Below are 20,501 nucleotides of genomic sequence, written 5' to 3'. Positions count from 1 at the left end.
ACTGCGCCACCAGGGAAGCCCCAATCTTCCTGTTTTTGATGTTTCCTGTTTGCCTATCCTACTTACAGTCCCAAATACATTCCTAAATCTCTCCTTTCTCACCTCTCTGTTCAAAAGCTTATTCCTTCCCCATGCTTCCTCAAACTATAGTCATCCAACAATTCATTTGATAGCAATTCTCACCCACCTCTCTATTGATTGGGTCAAACATTGTGTAGTCATACTTAATTCTTGTTTTTTCTCAAGTTCACTTGCACATGAATCACTGAGATGATCCATTATGCTCTACGTCAATTGTATTGAGACTCCAAACTATTCTCTCTCCTCTACTGCTACTTCCCTATGGATTAAGCAATAGCTTATACTTTATTTATCTATAGCTGCATAGATTGCTCCAAATTACTTCAAAACTTTTTTTGTGATTTAAAGCAATATTTTACTTTTCTCCATTGTTCTCTGGGTTGAGTGGGCTCAGCAGAGTGATTCTCACTTGAGGTCTTTCATGCATTCACAGCCTGATAACACATGAAGACTGGATGTCCAAGACGGTTTACTCACTTGCCAGGCCGTTGATCCTGGCTATTGACTAGAGCTCATCTTGGTCTGTCAACTGGATGATCTACATATGGATTTCCCATGTAGTTTGTGTTTCTCACAGCATGGAGACTAAGTTCTAAGCTGGAGCTTCTCGACAGTGAGATTTAAGAAAATTATTTCAAAGCTGTGGGACTTATGAAGACCTTCTATTACTCCCATATCATTTAATTACTCAGACAAGTCATTAAGTCTGCCCCAGATTCAAGAGAAGGGAGAGGAATGAGCCCCCAGCTCTTAAAGTTGAGAAGCAGCAAGTGCATAAATCAGGGAGGGAAGGAATTAATCTAGATCACCTTGGGGACTCCCGATTGTAGCTTCTTACTTGTCTTTGTTTCCATCTTTGCCCCCCTTCACTGAATGCTTGCTGAATCAAGAATAGTTCTAAATGTTTGTCAGAACATATTAATCCTCTGCTCAAAACCCTGTAATGGTTCCCAATATAAGTCAGAGTAAAAGCCAAAGTCCTTACAATGGCCAACAAAACCCTACACATTGGCTCTCTGTTACCTCTTTAAACTTAGATTCTACAACCATTCTATTGCTACTTTTCTTTAGTCACACTGGCTTCCTTATAGTTTTTCTTAAACACTCGAGGCATTTTCCTGACTTAGGGCATTTGCACTGGCTATTCCCACTGCCTAAAATATTTTTCACTCACATACCTACATGGTTACATCCCTCATGTGTTTCCAATCTTTGTTTAAACCTCAGTTTCTCAGTGAGGTCTAAATGAATATCTAATTTAGAATTACAACTCCACCCCAGTTTAGGGCTTCTCAGTAAGGTAAGTGTCCTCATTAATTTCTGTTTTGATAGGGATCTTGATTTGTTAAACAGTTTGGTGCACTCTTACTTCTATACAATCTGTAGGAAATGAGTTTTAGAGAACATTTTTCTTATTTGGAAGTATATATACCTGGTATGTATCCTCAAGTATCTATACATGTCTAAGACGTGCTGCATCAGCATTACCACACTTGAAGAGGCTTGGGTCTTCTAGAACAAGTACTTTACTCAAGTACTTTCTTTTCTACCTTAGTCAAGTACTTTCTTTTCTCCATTCATTTTCTCTTTCTTTTCCTGGTATAAGAAATGTCTTTGACCATTTTCAGCAATTTACCCATTTTCAAATATCAGCATCTAACCCTGCTTTACCTCTTCCATATATATCCATGCTCCAAACTCTTATTGTAAACATAGTTAGTTTCAGGAGAATATCTTTTAATTCAATGGTTTTCAAAGCATGATCCCTGGTGGTTTCTGAAGGTCTTTTGGATCAAAACACTTCAAAATAAAGCTAAAATCTTATTTGTCTGTTTCACCCTCTTGCTCTGCAATAAGGCAGCATTAAACCCATACCTATTGATGAATTAGGTTCTGCAATACAGCTCAGAATATCATATCCTGTGGCTTTAAATGGGGTAGAAAAAAGAGAAAAAAAAAATCCATGTTTTCCAAGTAGAATGAGCAGAAGAAGAAAAAGTGTAATTGTAGTACTGGGTTAAAAAAGTGTAATTTCAAAGTCAGATAAAAATGTAAATTGATACAGCCACTATGGGGAACAGTATGGAGGTTCCTTAAAAAACTAAAAATAGAACTGCCATAAGACCCAGCAATCCCACTACTGGGCATATAGCCTGAGAAAACCATAATTCAAAAAGAATCATGTACCACAATGTTCATTGCAGCTCTATTTACAATAACCAGGACATGAAAGCAACCTAAGTGTCCATCAACAGATGAATGGATAAAGAAGATGTGGCACATATATACAATGGAATATTACTCAGCCATAAAAAGAAATGAAATTGAGTTATTTTTAGTGAGGTGGATAGACCTAGACACTATCATACAGAGTGAAGTAAGTCAGAAAGAGAAAAACAAATACCGTATGCTAACACATATATATGGAATCTAAAAAAAAAAAAATGGTCATGAAGAACCTAAGGGCAAGACAGGAATAAAGACACAGACCTACTAGAGAATGGACTTGAGGATACAGGGAGGGGGAAGGGTAAGCTGGGACAAAGCGAGAGAGTGGCATGGACATATATACACTACCAAACGTAAAATAGATAGCTAGTGGGAAGCAGCCGTATAGCACAGGGAGATCAGCTCGGTGCTTTGTGACCAGCTAGAAGGGTGGGAGGGAGGGAGACACAAGAGGGAAGAGATATGGGGACATATGTATATGTATAACTGATTCACTTTGTTATAAAGCAGAAACTAACACACCATTGTAAAGCAATTATACTCCAATAAAGATGTTTAAAAAAAAAAAAGTCAGATAAAAAAAGATCTAGTGTAAAACTTTGAGAAATAGATTACCAAAATGTTTGTTTCAGTCAGAGGAGTTCCTGTCCTAATTATTAACACCTAATCGTGATACTTCAGTCTTTGACTATGTTTCCTGATTGCCCCATTGTCAATGATACATGGGGCGTTAGACCGAGAACAAAGTTAAGACAAGGTGTCAACTACCACATCTGGAATGGATTGAACCCTCCTTCTAGCCCTATTGTTAACACCCTCTTTACACCTTTCTTTTGATACTGCCTAGGCCAGGAAGTGGTAAATTGGTGGACAGGTAAGACTGTACAGCTGTAAGTACTTGTCTACTGTATTTATAACTTTCTTGATGGGAATAATTATTCTATACTACGGATAGAATTGATTTCTGCTTCTGTGGACAGTTTCATCTACTTAATTGTCAGCCCACTCTCCTTTGTCACATGTATCCCCAAATAATTCAATGGGACAACTGAATCAAATAAAATACATTGATTGAGTCCCTGTTTTATAGATAAAATGAGAGATCTTATATCAAAAAACATATTGAGAGATTAAACAAACACAGGGCCTAGATTTTGAACAGCTTTCCAGAAAGATAATGGGATTATACTGAGTCACATTTTCTTTTAAAGTTCTCCTTATACATCACCTGTTCATACTTGCAAGGCAGCTTGAGTGGTGTAAGAGGGAGACTATAATCTAAAAAGAAAAAAAACTCTACTCACACCAAGGATGTACCTAAGATTCCAGCTGTCCTGGTCCAGAGCTGTAAAAAATGTAACATTAAGGGACCTTGGAGACAGCCTGGTTTCTAGGGGTACTGAGAGCCAGCAGATATAAGTTGTCCAAGTCATGACACTTACCAGGCAAAAGTGCCCCTTCATTTCTGTAGGTGCCATTATCTTCGAGTGTAAAGTAAGAAGGATTCTAAGCTCCTATGCAGATCTGAAAATCCTATAACTTTAAGTAAATATGTACTTTTAAGCCCATGGATATGGTGGAAATGCCAGCTGCAGGCACTTGTCCTGTGCAGCACATCAGTCTGTGATGATGGGTCTGTTTTGAGCTAAGCTGTCACTCTGACTTCTGTCTCCCAGTCCCTGTCCCTGCAGCCACTCAAAGGACAGACCCACTCAGCTGTGCAACATAAACCAAAGAGAAGTGACAGGCATGCAGAGGTCTCAGCCACCAACACGTGTCTTGCAGGGCGTTGCCATAAGCATTCAATCCTTGGAGCCACAAGAGCAATAAACTAAGTCAAAAGAGGCAAATGCATCTACTTAAAAATATGGCTGGCTGACACCTTATAGTGTATCTTGAAAGAAAAAGAGAAATTCAGTGATCTAAAATGATGGCAAAATGGAGACCTAAAAGATCATATAGTCTTTGGATACTTTTGGTTTCACTGTAGGACACTAGTATTTCCAAATAAGAGGAATATAATTGGTATTTACTTCCTTTGTCATTCAGCGGATTCATATTAATCAAATAAATTCTTCAGAACGCATTTTGATATAACCTGACTCCATAGAAACTTTATTGCAACTTAACCTTCCTTTAAATGTTTGCATGCAATATGTAACTGATATTTTTAGTCAAAATCACATTCATTTGTGTATCCTAAATCCCCTACAGCCCTCATTAAAAATGAAAAGTCTTCTGTCTAATAACTCCTGAGGTCATTGAATTTCGCAAACTCACCCTTACCCCTTCCTGAATTTTGTTTTACTACTTGGTCAACAGGAACTGTTTACTACGTTTGGAGATTTTAGGTCTTATTTGTCCAGTGTGAAAGTTGGCACTGAATCCTAAGCTAGATTTGCCACATGGGCTTTATGGGAAGATTCTAGGTGAAATGAAATATTTTGCAAAGATAATAATACTCTCATAGTCTCCATGTAGTAAATTGTCAAGTGTAGTGACAGTCGTTAATAGCATTTGCTCCTTTTATTTTTTTAGCAGTGAGCAATAAATTTTTTCTCCTACTCCAAACACACACATGTAAGTTGACCATTATTTTCTGATGAGAGGGATTTGTTTTGCTTAGACACATAAAGCCTTTTAAAAATAAATATATATATATATACACACACACAAGGCATATGAAAAGGCATATCTCTATGTGATGGTATAAATTGGCTGACTGCTTTAATCGTCTGTATTTTCCAATTTTCTCTTATTATACATTAATTACAAAGTTTCTCTAGAGAAGATTCTTCAAATGTTGTACACATTTATACATACCTATTGCTGAAAATTTCTCCAAATAGCAATGGACGATGCTAGGATATTTTTGATTGTTGGCATAGATCTTCACAAGAGGCTGAGAGTGGATGGAAGCATTTGGGATTCAGAGGTAAAAGAATTGGCATCTAAAAGCAGCACAGAGGATGTTTTCTTAGATGCCCATGATTAGGAACATTTTCTCCCTTCCTTTACCTTCCAAATCATAGCAGGTTAATGACATTGCCTCTATAGGGAAGCATGTGCCTGCTATCTCAACAGTTGGAAGAATTAACTTGACTTCCAAGGGGAGCTGCACAGTAGTACCAAGCAATAAAGAGCCTGGAGCCCAGGACTGAGAAACAATTAGACATCACTTTATTAATGCTTAATGATGCAGAGCAGGCATACAGCAGAGCTGATTTGTGTTCTGTCTTGGCCAATGATTCTCACATAATGCCAGTGTGCTATTATAAATGTCTCTGCTCTGTTGGCTATGGATCAAAGAAGCCAGGAGATGAAATTATCTGGGGAACTTAGTATGACATATTGGAGAAAAACCAGAAAATGAGCAGTGTGGATCCCACTGTCGATCTCCGTGCAGGTTGGGGAAATGTTATATACTTTTTATATTTGGTTCCTAAGCCTACTTCTTAATAGGCATGGTTAAATCCCACTGAGAATTTCTGTTCCTAATAACGCATTAAGCATCTCAGTTGGAAGTTTCCATAAAACATTTTCCCCTCCTTTTTTCCCTATCATACTGCAGTGAAAAAGGATTAAGAATATACTGCACAGGTGCAAGTTGCAGCTGTTGAGGGTAAACTCTGTTCTACTATATTAATTCATATCCCACCAGGGGAATTGGAGAATAGTTTAGTTCCCATAAAAAGAAAAAAAAAGTTGTCTTCATCAAGGAAGAAAGAAATTTCTTATCCAGAGTATAACACTGTTTCTGGCCAGAGGGGTCTTTATAAATAAATACAATTTCCTAACCCAGTCAAACAATCATAGAAATAAAAACTCCTTGGTTTTGGTTAAAAATTATTTATTTAAAGTTATATATGTGTGTGTGTGTGTGTGTGTGTGTGTGTGTGTGTATGGGTGTATGTGTACACATATACAGTATGCTGTACATATATGGTATACTGACACATACACACAAAACCTCAAGAAGCTACATTTTAATAAAATGTTCAGTGATCAAGGCCAAATAAGCAGAATCACATAATCAGAGCCTTTTATTGTGCTTAACTCCTGGGACAAAAAAAAAATCAATGACAAAATATACGTTTATATTACATCTTCATTTCAAAAGTGGATCATATATCAAGGCATCCTTGCCATAAAAATATGGTTCCATCTTCTTTATTTCCTGTAGTCTTATGTATCACTGTGTATGTTTATTGCTTGTGTTCACAGCCATGACCTCCAGTGTATAAGCTTTGAACTATTAAATGAAGGTTCACATATGCTCAGTCTGGTAGGAAAGAAAGAAAGAGAAAGAGGGAGGGAGGAGAGAGAGGAAGGAAGAAAGGAAGGAAATAAGGGAGAAAGGAAGGAAGGAAAGGAAAGGAAATAAAGGGAAAAAGAGAAGAGGAAGAGGAGGAGGGAGGGGGAGGGGAAACGGAAATGGAGAGGTCTTGCAGCACATTCTCCCTCCCAGACTCGCTGGCTCCAGGGTGATTTTTAACTTGTAGAAGCCTCAGTTACTTCAGAATGGATAATAGTTCCTGACCTGCTTGTCTTCCAGAATAGTCATAAGAATCCGACAAAATCATGATCAAAGATCTACTGTAATCTATAAAGATGTATGTAATCATATTATGCTCGTTGTAACCCATATCACCTTGTGCTGTGATATTTTCATAAAGTCTTCTTGGCTTTCCTATCATGTTTCAGAAGAATCCATTGCCTCTCCAAGATTTGTGTAACTTTTACATTTTTATGGTCACTTTCAGATCTGTTTTCCTCACAACTATACTAAGCTCTCTAACCTACGGGAGCCATTTTATCTTGTGGCCATTCTCTTCTCTCACCTGACTCAGATTTTAGTTGAAATCCCTTGAGTTCATGAAACAGCAGTCACACAGGGCAGGTTTGCCACAGAAGTTGACGTTCAGTGTCTGTACATCCTTTGACCTTCTCTGTTAGGGACAGTTCTCACACTACTTATTTCTTTGTCCATCTCCACTAAGTCATCTTCCATTCCCCCTCTCTTTCCCTTTTCTCTTTTCTCATTTTTCAACCACTCCCAACTTCATGTTTATTTTTATAGAGTCGTATACTTGCCACTAATTTCTTATCTCATCTAAATAAGGACATGTGAGAAGATGAAGGGCATCTCAATTTTAACACCCAACATAGCAAATAGAAAAAAGACCATGCGTTCTAGAAAGAAAGGGTGACAGTCCATTTTGGATAGGAAAACTGATTTAAAGAACTGTTTTATATAATGTTTTATTTTATTTTCATATTTTATATTCCCAAGTCTAAAAATCACGAGTATATGGTGCATACATCCTCATTTCCTCTCTACTAAACCCATGGCAGACATTCCTAAACAAATATGACCTTCTGTCTAGAATTCAGAAATGACATTAGAATCCTTGTGAATAGAGAGCTTCTGACCAACTCTGGTATTCTATAGATTGTACCTCTTTTCCATCCATACCTTAAAACATCTGTACCAAGGCAGGAATGAGAAGCACTGCATTAATTCTTTCAATAAGTATACACTTACATGTTGGGTACTTTGCTAATTGCTCAGAATACACAGGTAATGTTTTCACAAAGATGATAGTCTAGTGGAGGAAACACCAATGCCAATAAATAAGTGGCAGGAAATTTAACAGATGATATGATTGAAGTATGGTTGAGGCCTTGTAAATACACACGAGAAGGGGTGATCAGTGTACAACTGAGATTAGAAAAAAACTCACAGTGGAAGAAGTACTTTATATCTGCCTTGAGAGTAAATGGAAGTTTAAAAGATGAATAAGTTAAGAGACCAGGAAAGGCATTCTAGGAAAGAGAAATAACATGAAAAGTGTACACACGCACACACATACACAAACACACACACATATATGTATATTACCTCTCCATATATAAACAAATGCGATGGTAGTGATTTTAAAAATAGGTATTTTACAAATAAAACTCGAACAGTATTTTTGCTATTCAATATTTTAATTAAATTATATGGTAGGTATGCTTACACCATATTCTTCTCAATGATAGTGATTTTTCTATATTGTTTACCAATGCATCTTTAACGTCAAAAAGAGTAATTGGCACAGAGAGGGTGCTTAATAAATATCTGATTAATTTAATTGAGAGATATATGACGAAATGTCCTCTTTCTTTGTAGGCTCTATTTACCTAGTTCTTATACCACTCCAATGGGAAACTATTTTGGGTTCTATGTATATCCTCACAGAACTTTTAGGCAGCCAAATGCAAAGTATCTGTATCTTTTTTATCCGTTTGATTTTTTGCCAGCTTTATTAAGGTATAATTGGCATATAGTAAATGACAAGTGTTGTTTAACATGCATAATTTCATAACTTATAAACACACCTACGAAACCATCTTCAAATCAAGGGAGAGAAAATATTTATCACCTTCAAAAGCTTCCTTGCAGCCCTTTGTTGTTTCTCTTTCCCCCAATCCCTGCCACCCCTACCTCTATCCCCAGGCAACCACTAATCTGCTTTCACTATAGACTAGTTTGTATTTTCCAGAGTTTTATATAAATGAACATACAACATATATTCTTTTTTGGTCTGGCTTCTTCCATTCAGCATAATTATTTGAGCTTCATCCATGGTGGTACATGTTCCTTTCTTTTTACTGCTGAGTAGTATTCTGCAGTACTGGAGACCCATTTGTGGGTTTTAAGCAATTGGATGAAATTGTCATTTTACATGCATTAAATTCAAAATGAGCTAAATCTAATCCTATTGCTAGGCTAGTTTTCTACTACTCTCTGCTCTTCTTTGTAGGAATACTATATTATTTTTTTCCCATGAACTGACTATTCTGGTTAAAGGCCTTTAATCTTTCCATATACTAATCACTAGCTTAGAAAAACATCCCCTTGACTGTTCATGTAGTGAATGCCTATTTATCATTAGGAGCTCTGCATTTGAAGATCTCTAAAATACACTCTATCTGATGGGAGTGTTCAATTTCTGTTCTTCTTTGTTATTTCAGAAACTTGTGAAGATGCTGGAATTACCCAAGTTATCCAGTTCTGTGGGTATGCCACTTAGGAATTTCTGTGCATTTCTTCCTTACAGAGCTGCAGCAATGCTAAGGTTTTATAGTGCTCCAGAGATTTTGGCAAGAAAGAGAACTACTGAATTTTCTTAATTTTAAGATATATTTTAAATATATATTTTAAAATATTTCTTTCAGTATTTCATATTTACACTTATGGAGTAGTATTTCTTTCCTGTGACAAAATATTTTAAAAAGCTATCACTAAATTTATATTTGTCATAAAATGGGTTGCATTTGAGAATTAGAGAACTTCACTACATCAGGATCGAGTACTGCTTATAAGAACATTCCTCTTAACCTTAGGACTTCATATGTAGTGCCTTGAATGGTCTTCTATAGCAGATATGATTCAAAACTGTGCACTTAGTATTTGCAAAGACTCTGCTGTTTTAAATATTTTTGAGTGTAAACCCCACGTAATAATTTTATGAGCGTGGATTTTGTAGACAGACAGACTTAGGTTCTAATTTCCAGCTCCAAGATTTACCAGTCATGTGTCACCACATATCTGACATGTATGTATATATGCAAGTATGTACATGTGTATGTATGTACAATATGTATGTGTGTGTCCAAGGGTTAGCTCAGTACCTGCTATATATTAAGTACTCCATACTTGATAACTATTATTAAGTGTGTCCAGGTTTTGGCCTCGCATCCTCCTTCTGTCAAGCATACTTATGTAGGTAAGCAGAGGGTTTAGACCAATTGACACTCTGGAGAGCTTCCCCAGTGCTGTGTCTTTCTGCTCCTCTCCTAGCTCTGACTCTACCTATTCTCTTGGACCATTCAGCACCACGGAGAACTCAGACAAATATATCTAATGCATGCAATGACAGCAGTCTACACAGAAACCACCAGGAGACAAAGCTGGAAATGTCTTCCTTCCCCCTGGCATCTTTTCCCTTCCTTCTCCCCAAGCCAAAACACCAGCTGTACAAAGTATAGACAGAATTACATACTGAAAGTTTGGGCTATGGTATTCAAAAAACCTGAAACCAAAACAAAAAACAGTGAGGGATTTTGTGTACAGTGGAGATGGAATTCAGGAAACCTTCCAGCTTAGGCATAGATTCTTCCACTATGATTTTTTGTTCACTGGCCCTCGAATGGACTGGTTCCATTATTACAGATGTCATGACAAGAGATTTGTAGTGCAAATCCAGTCTGAAAAATAAAGAGCTTGAACAAAAATTGAATTACTGATAACTATTCTTTTTAAGATTGGAAGAGCTGACGTAAAAATCTGAAATTCTAGTCTATGTTTAGATATCAGGAGACCTGGCACTCATGAGCTTTATTGTTGCTTGACAACAATCACCTATAGCTTAGTAGGGACTGCTGTGTTTTAATTTGCTACATTCCTCATCAGTGCCTATGGTTCTATATCAGGTATGTTTCATTTGTTTACATCATCATTTATCTGCTTGCTCCTCTCAATAGAAGGCCACAGTGAATAGTCCAGACTAAAACCTGTTTTTGGAAAGGAAATGTTTCTTAATTAGTAAGGTAACTCAGCTTTCTTCAGATTCAGTGCTCCCATTATCCATTCTTTTTTTGCATTTTTATTTAATATTGGAGTATGGTTGAGTAACAGTGTGTTACATTGTTACAGTGTACAGTAAAGTGATTCAGTTATACATATACATGTACCTATTCTTTTTCAAATTCTTTTCCCATTTAGATTATAACAATGTTGAGCAGAGTTCCTGCTATATTATCCATTCTTAAGAGCAGTATTTCCCAAGGGGCAGCACATAACTGCATCAAAAGTACCTGGAGTGCTTATTAAAATGCTATTTCCTTGGCCCCCAACTGGGCCTACTAAATCAAAATAACTGAGATTAAGGCCCAGGAATATGAATGTTTAATAAATTCCTAAGATAATCGTACATAAATTTAAAGACTGCTGTCATCCCCAAAACTTTAGAAAATTGATTCTTCTGGGCTGACATTAGGCATGAGTAGTCTGTTATGTTGGAAAGACTCTGGAATTAACATATTTCTGGGCTCTCTGGTGTAAGAGCATTTCAAGGTCTTTTAGATAAATTATTATAAATCATTTCATTTGCATCATGATTACCATTATCAATTTCACCATCATCTTTATCATAACATGTACTCTGAGTTGGCACACTCAGTACTTTAGAAGAATTCTCTATACAACCTGAGCACCAAGGACATAGGTGAGAACAACCCCAGGATCAAATGACAACCAGAGTATATATTTTAGTTTAGAAATATTTTAGTACAGCGGTTCTCAACCGGGGGCAATGTTGCCCCTCAGAAAACATTTGGCAATGTCTGGAGATATTTTTGATTGTCTTATATTATGTAAGTGATGTTAGTGGCATTTGGCGGGTAGAGAGGCCAGGGATACTGTTGAATATCCTACAGGGATGCTGTTAAACATCCTAACACACAGAGGAAAGCTTCCCAAAGCAAAGAATTATCAAGCCTTGAAATGTCAAAATTGTTGCGCTTGAGACATCCTGCTTTAGAATTTTCTCTCAGATTGAAATGCACTAAATAAATGCCAAGAGTATCTACTTTGGATCATAGTTCCACTTCTAAGTGACGGCAGCAGAAATTTATCCTGGTTCCTGGGGCACAGGAGCACGGGAACTTAAGGGGGGTTTAGGATTGGAAAATACCTACAGTGGTACTTAATTACATATAGTGTATAATCCAAACTGTTTGGCCTTGTGGTTCAAAATCATTAGCACACATCAGAACTGCCTGGAGGATCATTAAAAGCCAGATTTCTGAGCCTCATCCCCAGAGGTTCCAATTGAGTAGGTCTGCAGTGTTGCCAATAATTTGCATGTCTTACATGCTCCCTGGAAGTGCTGATGCTTCTGGGCCAGGGACCGCCCTTTGAGTACCACTGTGTGTCACTCTCTGTCTGTCTGGTCCCAGTCTGTCTTTGGAACCTTATTAATTGTCACCAGTCAAGCATTTGCAGCAAAATGAGGTGGAAATCCTCTTTGATGCCTCTTACATACGCCGTTTATTTCTTTATTTATTTGCTCATTTTTACATAGGTACTTTAATTCTGTTTTTATTTTTCTCAGAATGGCCTTTATTGTCATGTTTCACAGCATCTCCTTTTAAGAAAATAGTGCCAGGAAAAAAACAAAACAGAAATCAATAAGCAGCTAACAAAACAATCCTTTTCCTTGCCCTTTAACAGACTTAGTAATTATTGATATAATAACTGACAGTATTTTTCTCTTCATTTGGTTAGAGGCAAATTTACATCCAACCTCCTACACAAAAATTAACTGGATACTGTGAATTCCAATTTGCTAATTTATGCCTTTCTTACTTCCTTTTTCTTTTTCACTCATTATTTTTTCCCTAACTCCTGTTTTCTGCTCCTTGCTATTTTTAAATTTTGTTTTATAACATGTTTATAAGAATTTTATATCTTTTGAAAAACAAGGCAAGGTATAAATTATGAATAATACAGCCTTCAGGGTGTCTTAAAATGCTACCACACGCAAGAATTTCCCTGCTTTCACGATCTTAAAATAATATTGTAATGATGCTCTCTTCTGAATGCTCATAGAATGTTATTTATGCCCCTTGTATGTCATGTTTTTTTAATGTTTTAATGTGTTATATTATTTAGTATTTGATAACTTAGTAGAAAATATGTAACATAAACATAAGTCAAGATATAGCAATAGGACAGAAGCCCCTGAACTCACCTTCTAACTTAGGTAGTCTAGTGGGACAAACACTTCTGGGATCAACCTTGACATGTGACCTTGTCCTGTAAGCAGGTGCTTCTCTAGGACTGATTTTAACTTTATAGCTGAATAGAATTGCCAGATTACAGTGTATGTGTATGATCAATTTTGTGATATACTCTGGATTGTTTTCCAAAATGGTTGTGCCACTTTCCACATCTCACAGCACCAGATGAGAGTTATTCTTTCTTTAAGGCTTTAGCAATGCATTGGTAGGGTCATATTTCTTAAATTTTGCCAATTCATTCAGGAGTAAAATATCAGTAGTATTTCATTATGGTCTTGAGTTGTCTTTCTGTGATTGAAATTGGAAATTAATTTATCTTTGTTTTATTTTTATTTTTTGCCTATCTTATTTCTTTTTTTTAAAGAGATTATAAAACAGTTTATTATTGTTTTGTAATAACTTAAGTACAACAAATACAACATTTGTTTCACAAGACATTAAATGATGTCACCAACACACTCTCTTTTGCTCTGGTCCAGGCTGCTGGTTTCAGAGAAAATAAGCAAAACTTATTGCACAATCATTTTATTGCAGGGGAATGATTTTAAAAATGGCAGAATTAGAAGGGCAAGGCATTCCTTTAAGCCCTGGTTTCCCAATCTCAGTTGGCCAGCTCCTACATTCTCTTAAGATTATAAACACCAGATACAACTCTAATTGTCATGGACCTAAGATGAAAATAATTTTATTTCCAAGGCCAATTTATGTTAAAATTATCTTCTAATTAAGAAGGATCTGCCAAGCCCATTTCTCCTTTCTTAACCCTGTTTTGTAAGAGATCTTGGGCCTCACAACCATGTTTCTACTACAGGAACCTGTTTAACCTGTTTCTAAATCTGATTGTATCTGAATGACCCAAGATCTATAATCAGACTATCTCTTCCTGATATTTGGGAGTGGGCTTGAGGGACACTGAAGAGTCTGGACTGGTTGCACGAACAGAGAACACAGCAGCTCAAGAGAGACAGGGCAGCAAAGTAAGACATGCATTCAGAAGGAGGGTAAACCATTCTGCAAAGACAGGGGGAAGATTAAAGTAGACACACAGAGAGAAGCTGAGAGGAAGACAGGGATCAGTTGCCTGGGTTCATAATGGTTTTCCTTGGGTTGAAAATAATCACTCTTAGTAATGATACTTTTTGAGAATTTACTATATGCTGGCAACAGTTCCAACCATTTTACACATGATATACTGACTCTTTCAACCCTTACAGCAGTAAGATGACTAAATATTCTTAGCAACCCTAAAAATGGAAGGAGAGTTTATCTACCTATGGTCTCAGAGCTTGCAATGAGAAGAGCAACAATCTGAACTCAGATTGAATGACTCCGGAGCCTAAGTTTGCTCTCTCTTTCCCTCTCTCTTTTAACTTTTATTTTAACTCTGTTTCTTTTTTCCCAACAAGTTTTATTTTGAAAAGTCTTTCTTGGTCCCTAATATTTTCTTTTCTTTTTTTTTTTTTTTTTACATCTTTATTGGAGTATAATTGCTTTACAATTTTGTGTTAGTTTCTGCTGTATAGCAAAGTGAATCAGCTATAGGTATACATACACCCCCATATCTCCTCCTTCTTGAGCCTCCCTCCCACCCTCCCTATCCCACCCCTCTAGGTGGTCACAAAGCACTGAGCTGATCTGCCCGTGCTATGCAGCTGCTTCCCATTACATTAGGTAGTGTATATATGTCCATGCTACTCTCTCACTTTGTCCCAGCTTCCCCTCCCCCTCCCATGTCCTCAAGTCCCTTCTCTACATCTACATCTTTATTCCTGTCCTGCCCCTAGGTTCATTAGAACCATTATTATTATTTTTTTTTTAGATTCCATATATATGTGTTAGCATACGGTATTTGTTTTCCTCTTTCTCACGTACTTCACTCTGTATGAAACTCTCTAGGTCAATCCACCTCACTACAAATAACTCAATTTCTTTTTATGGCTGAGTAATAATATTCCAATGCATATATGTGCCACATCTTTATCCATTCATCTGTCGATGGACACTTAGGTTGCTTCCAACTCTGGTTATTGTAAATAGTGTTGCAATGAACATTGTGGTGCATGTCTCTTTTAGAATTATGGTTTTATCAGGGTGTATGCCCAGTAGTGGGATTGCTGGTTCATATGGTAGTTCTATTTTTAGTTTTTTAAGGAACCTCTATAATGTTCTCCATAGTGGCTGTATTAACTTACATTTCCACCAACAGTGCAAGAGCGTTCCCTTTTCTTGACACCCTCTCCAGAATTTATCGCTTGTAGATTTTTTGATGATGGCCATTCTGACTGGTGTGAGATGATACCTCATTGTGGTTTCGATTTGCATTTCTCTAATAATTAGTGATATTGAGCATCCTTTCATGTGTTTGTTGGCAATCTGTATATCTTCCTTGGAGAAATGTCTGTTTAGTTCTTCTGCCCATTTTTGGATGGGTTGTTTGCTTTTTTGATATTGAGCTGCATGAGCTGCTTGTATATTTTGGAGATTAATCCTTTGTCAGTTGGTTCATTGGTAAATATTTTCTACCATTCTGAGGGTTCTCTTTTCATTTTGTTTATGTTCTCCTTTGCTGTGCAAAAGCTTTTAAGTTTCATTAGGTCCCATTTGTTTATTTTTGTTTTTATTTCCATTTCCTTAGGAGGTGGGTCAAAAAGGATCTGTTTGTGATTTATATCAAAGAGTTCTGCCTATGTTTTCCTCTAAGAGTTTTATAGTGTCTGGCCTTGCATTTAGGTCTTTAATCCATTTTGAGTTTATTTTTGTGTATGGTGTAAGGAAGTGTTCTAATTTCATCCTTTTACATGTAGCTGTACAGTTTTCCCAACACTGTTTACTGAAGAGGCTGTCTTTACTCCATTGTATATTCTTGCCTTCTTTATCAAAGATAAGGTGACCATATGTGCATAGGCTTATCTCTGGGCTTTCTATCCTGTTCCATTGATCTATATTTCTGTTTTTGTGCCAGCACCATACCATCTTGATTACTGTAGCTTTGTAGTATAGTCTGAAGTCAGGGAGCCTGATTCCTCCAGCTCCGTTTTTCTGTCTCAATAATGCTTTGGTTATTTGGGGTATTTTGTGTTTTCACGCAAATTGTAAAAATTTTTGCTCTAGTTCTGTGAAAAATGCCAGTGGTAGTTTGATAGGGATTGCACTTAATCCCTGTAGATTGCTTTGGGTAGTTTAGTCATTTTCACAAAGTTGACTCTTCCAATCCAAGAATATGGTATATCTCTCCATATGTTTGTATCATCTTTAATTTCTTTCATCAGTGTCTTATAGTTTTCTGCATACAGGTCTTTTGTCTCCTTAGGTACATTTATTCCTAGGTATTTTATTATTTTTGTTGCAATGGTAAATGGGAGTGTTTCCTGAATCTCTCTTTCAGATTTTTCATCATTAGTATATAGGAATGCAAGAGATTTCTGTGCATTAATTTTGTATCCTGCTACTTTACCAAATTCATTGATTAGCTCTAGTAGTTTGCTGGTAGCATCTCTAGGATTCTCTATGTATAGTATCATGTCATCTGCAAACAGTGACAGTTTTACTTTTTCTTTTCCAATTTGGATTCCTTTTATTTCTTTTTCTTCTCTGATTGCCGTGGCTAAAACTTCCAAAATTATGTTGAATAATAGTGGTGAGAGGGGGCCTTGTTCCTGATCTTAGTGGAAATGGTTTCAGTTTTTCACCACTGGCAATGATGTTGGTTGTGGGTTTATCATATATGGCCTTTATTAGGTTGAGGTAGTTTCCCTCTATGCCCAATTTCTGGAAAGTTTTTATCATAAGTGGGTGTTGAATTTTGTTGAAAGTTCTTTCTGCATATATTGAGATGATCATATAGTTTTTAGCCTTCAAATTGTTACTATGATGTATCACATTGATTGATTTACGTATATTGAAGAATCCTTGCATTCCTGGGATAAACCCCACTTGGTCATGGTGTATGATCCTTTTAATGTGCTGTTGGATTCTGTTTGCTAGTATTTTGTTGAGGATTTTTGCATCTATGTTCATCAGGGAAATTGGTCTGCAGTTTTCTTTTTTTGTGACATCTTTGTCTGCTTTTGGTATAGGGGTCATCTCATAGGGTGAGTTTGGCAGTGTTCCTCCCTCTGTTATATTTTGGAAGAGTTTGAGAGGGATAGGTGTCAGCGCTTCTCTAAATGTTTGATAGAATTCACCTGTGAAACGATCTGGTCCTGGGCTTTTGTTTGTTGGAAGATTTTTAATCACAGTTTCAATTTCAGTGCTTGTGACTGGTCTATTTATATTTTCTATTTCTTCCTGGTTCAGTCTTGGATGGTTGTGCTTTTATAAGAACTTGTCCATTTCTTCCAGGTTGTCCATTTTACTGGCATATAGTTGCTTGTAGTAGTCTCTCATAATCCTTTGTATTTCTGCTGTGTCAGCTGTTACTTCCCCTTTTTCATTTCTAATTCTGTTGATTTGTGACTTCTCCCTCTTTTTTTCCTGATGACTCTGGCTAATGGTTTATCAATTTTGTTTATCTTTTCAAAGAACCAGCTTTTAGTGTTATTGATCTTTGTCGTCGTTTCCTTCGGGTCTTTTTCATTTATTTCTGATCTGATCTTTGTGATTTCTTTCCTTCTGCTAACTTTGGGTTGTTTTGTTCTTCTTTCTCTAATTGCTTTAGGTGTAAGGTTAGGTTGTTTCTTTGAGATGTTTCTTGTTTCTTGAGGTAGGATTGTATTGCTATTAACTTCCCTCTTAGAACTGCTTTTGCTGCATCCCATAGGTTTTGGGTCATCGTGTTTTCATTGTCATTTGTTTCTAGGTATTTTTTGATTTCCTCTTTGATTTCTTCAGTGATCTCTTGGTTATCTAGTAGCATATTGTTTAGCCTCCATGTGTTTGTGTTTTTTACAGTTTTTTCCCCCTATAATTGATATCTAGTCTCATAGCATTGTGGTCAGAAAAAATATTTGATACGATATCAATTTTCTTAAATTTACCAGGGCTTGATTTGTGACCCATGATATGATCTATCCTGGAGAATGTTCCATGCGCACTTGAGATGAAAGTATATTCTGTTTTTTTTTGGGTGGAATGTCTTATAAATATCAATTAAGTCCATCTGCTCTAATGTGTCATTTAAAGTTTGTGTTTCCTTATTTATTTGCATTTTGAATAATCTGTCCATTGGTGTAAGTGTGGTGTTTAAGTCCCTTACTATGATTGTGTTACTGTCGATTTCCCTTTTTATGGCTGTTATGGCTGTTAAAATTTGCATTATGTATTTAGTTGCTCCTATGTTAAGTGCATAAATATTTACAATCGTTATAGCTTCTTCTTGGATTGATCCCTTTTTCATTTTGTAGTGTCCTTCTTTGTCTCTTGTAATATTCTTTATTTTAAAGTCTATTTTGTCTGATATGAGAATTGCTACTCCAGTTTTCTTTTGATTTCCATTTGCATGGAATATCTTTTTCCATTTCCTCACTTTCAGTCTGTATGTGTCCCTAGGTCTGAAGTGGGTCTCTTATAGACAGCATATATATGGGTCTTGTTTTTGTATCCATTCAGCCAGTCTGTGTCTTTTGGTTGGAGAATTTAATCCATTTACATTTAAGATAATTATCAATATGTAAGTTTCTATTACCATTTTCTTAATTTTGGGGGGTTTGTTATTGCAGGTCTTTTCCTTCTCTTGTGTTTCCTTCCTAGAGAAGTTCCTTTAGCATTTGTTGTAAAGCTGTTTTGGTGGTGCTGAATTCTCTTAGCTTTTGCTTGTCTGTAAAGGTTTTAATTTCTCTGTCAAATCTGAATGAGATCCTTGCTGGTTAGAGTAATCTTGGTTGTAGGTTTTTCTCCTTCATCGCTTTAAATATGCCCTGCCATTCCCTTCTGGGTTGCAGAGTTTCTGCTGAAAGTTCAGCTGTTAAGCTTATGGGGATCCCCTTGTGTGTTATTTGTTGTTTTTCCCTTGTTGCTTTTAATATTTTTTCTTTGTATTTAATTTTTGATAGTTTGATTAATATGTGTCTTGGCATGTTTCTCCTTGGGTTTATCCTGGATGGGACTCTCTGTGCTTCCTGGACTTGCTTGACTATTTCCTTTCCCATGTTAGGGGAGTTTTTATCTATAATCTTTTCAAATATTTTCTCAGTCCCTTTCTTTTTCTCTTCTTCTTCTGGGAACCCTATAATCCGAATATTGGTGCATTTAATATTGTCCCATAGGTCTCTAAGACTGTCCTCAATTGTTTTCATCTTTCTTCTTTATTCTGCTCTGTGGCAGTTATTTCCAGTTTTCTATCTTCCCAGTCACTTATCCTTTCTTCTGCAATTGATTCCTTGTAGAGAATTTTTAATTTCATTTATTGTGTTGTTCATCATTGTTTGTTTGCTTTAGTTCTTCTAGGTCATTGTTTAACGTTTCTTGTATTTTCTCCATTCTATTTCCAAGATTCTGGGTCATCTTTATAATCATTATTCTGAATTCTTTTTCAGGTAGACTGCCTATTTCCTCTTCATTTGTTTGGTCTGTTGGGTTTTTACTTTGCTCCTTCATCTACTGCATATTTTTCTCTCTTCTCATTTTGTTTAACTTACTGTGTTTGGGGTTTCCTTTTCACAGGCTGCAGGTTCATAGTTCCTCTTATTTCTGGTTTCTGCCCCCAGTGAGTGAGTTTGGTTCAGTGAGTTGTTTAAACTTCCTGGTGGGGGGGACTGGTGCCTGTGTTCTGGTGGATGGGGCTGGATCTTGTCCCTCTGGTGGGCAGGGTGCGTCCAGTGGTTTGTTTGGGTGTTTCTGTGAACTTAGTATGACTTTAGGCCACCCGTCTGCTAATGAGTGAGATTGTGTTCCTGTCTTGCTAGTTGTTTGGCATGGGGCATCCAGCACTGGTGTTTGGTGGCCTTTGGGTGGAGCTGGTTCTTAGTATTGAGACAGAGATCTCTGGGAGAGCTCCCAGCGATTAATATTACATGGGGCTGGGAGGTTTCTGGTGGTCCAACGTCCTGGACTCAGCTCTCCCACCTCAGAGGCTCAGGCCCGACACTGGGTCAGAGCACCTAAACCCTACCAGCCACATGGCTAAGAAGAAAAGGAAGAAAAAAAAAAAGAACAGACAGAACCCCAAGACAAATGGTAAAAGCAACACTAAGCAGACAAAATCACACAAAGAAAAATATACACACACACTCACAAAGAGAGGAAAAAAAGAAAGGAAGAGAGCAACCAAACCAATAAACAAACCACAAATGAAAACAATCACTAAAAACTAAACTAATATAAACATGAATCCAAAACCAAATCAAACACAGAAGGCAAACCCCAAGTCTACAGTTACTCCCAAAGTCCACTGCCTCAATTTT

Source organism: Balaenoptera acutorostrata, chromosome 5 (assembly GCF_949987535.1).
Source record: "Balaenoptera acutorostrata chromosome 5, mBalAcu1.1, whole genome shotgun sequence".
NCBI lineage: Eukaryota > Metazoa > Chordata > Mammalia > Artiodactyla > Balaenopteridae > Balaenoptera > Balaenoptera acutorostrata.
Note: the sequence above shows the minus strand (reverse complement) of the source record.